Below are 1,231 nucleotides of genomic sequence, written 5' to 3'. Positions count from 1 at the left end.
ATACATATATGAGTTGGTGACTTCTAATTTAGTTACACTCTTCCTTCTCTTTCTGCGTCTCTCTTTATCTCCCCTTTCTTACTCTTCTTCGTTGGTCACATCTAATTTAGTTACCTTCACATCTCTCTCCTCCTCCTTCTTCCTTTCTCTCGACATACCTTCCCTTGCTAATCCACATTATTGCTCCTCCACCTCCGCCAACCTCCGGCCACTCACTGTTCTATTGACACAACCCACTTTCTATCGATTTGCCACATTCATGTGAACTTAACCTCGCATCGATTGACCTCTGGGTCAATTTCTTGACACCAGCTTCTTCCTTTCTCTTTCTCTCTTCCTTTCCCATCCTATCTTTCATATGCACTTTCTCCTCTCTCTCCCTCTCATCTATTTCTTTCTCTCTTCCCCTCTCTCTCTATCTCACTTTCTCTCTTCCCGTTTTCCATATTGATTTACCCTATCTATAGACACTTCGGCAATCTTTGATATCGACCTATAATTACACCAACAGACCAACGGACAAATACGGCAGCCAGTCAAAATACAAACCAACCAGCCAGCCAGCCAGCTCATAAACGAGCAAATTTACTAACAACTCACTCCTCGAATCAACTGGATGGTCAGTTTTCTGACAATCCATTCATCTATTCATCCATCCACTCTTTCACCTTCTATCTTTCCATTCACCAATCCACCCGTTCCCCACCTATCTATCCATGCATCGAACTCTCCATCAATTCATCCATCCATTTGTCTATTTATATCGCACCTCGCTTGGGTACCACCAGAAATCACATATGCTTTTGGTCAAACCGTTTATAAGTCATTGGATAACACTAACAAAAATATATCGACTTCTGCAATTTTGATAATCAATGTAAGAAGAACAAGAGCACTCAGAGAGCACAAACCTCCGCCAAGGCAACACCAACGTCCTCTCAACGATTAGCCAGAGATTTTATTTTTAAAATGAGAATATCTGAAATAAACTCCACTGCTCTGACAAATGAGAATACTAAAAATGAACTCAACTGCTCTCAAAAACTAAGTAAAAACAAAACACAGAAAATACAAACATCCTTGAAAGGTTCATTCGAATCTATCTGGTGGTTCTTCAGATATCTTGTCCACGACAGACAACAAACAAATGAACGCGACTGAAAACAATACCTATTTGGAATTGACAAACATACAAATGTGTGTGTGTGTGTGTGTGTGTGTGTGTGTGTGT

The sequence above is a fragment of the Octopus bimaculoides genome, chromosome 3, assembly GCF_001194135.2.
Source record: "Octopus bimaculoides isolate UCB-OBI-ISO-001 chromosome 3, ASM119413v2, whole genome shotgun sequence".
NCBI classification, from domain to species: Eukaryota; Metazoa; Mollusca; class Cephalopoda; order Octopoda; family Octopodidae; genus Octopus; species Octopus bimaculoides.
The sequence above is the reverse complement of the archived record's forward strand: the minus strand, read 5'-3'. Positions refer to the sequence as shown.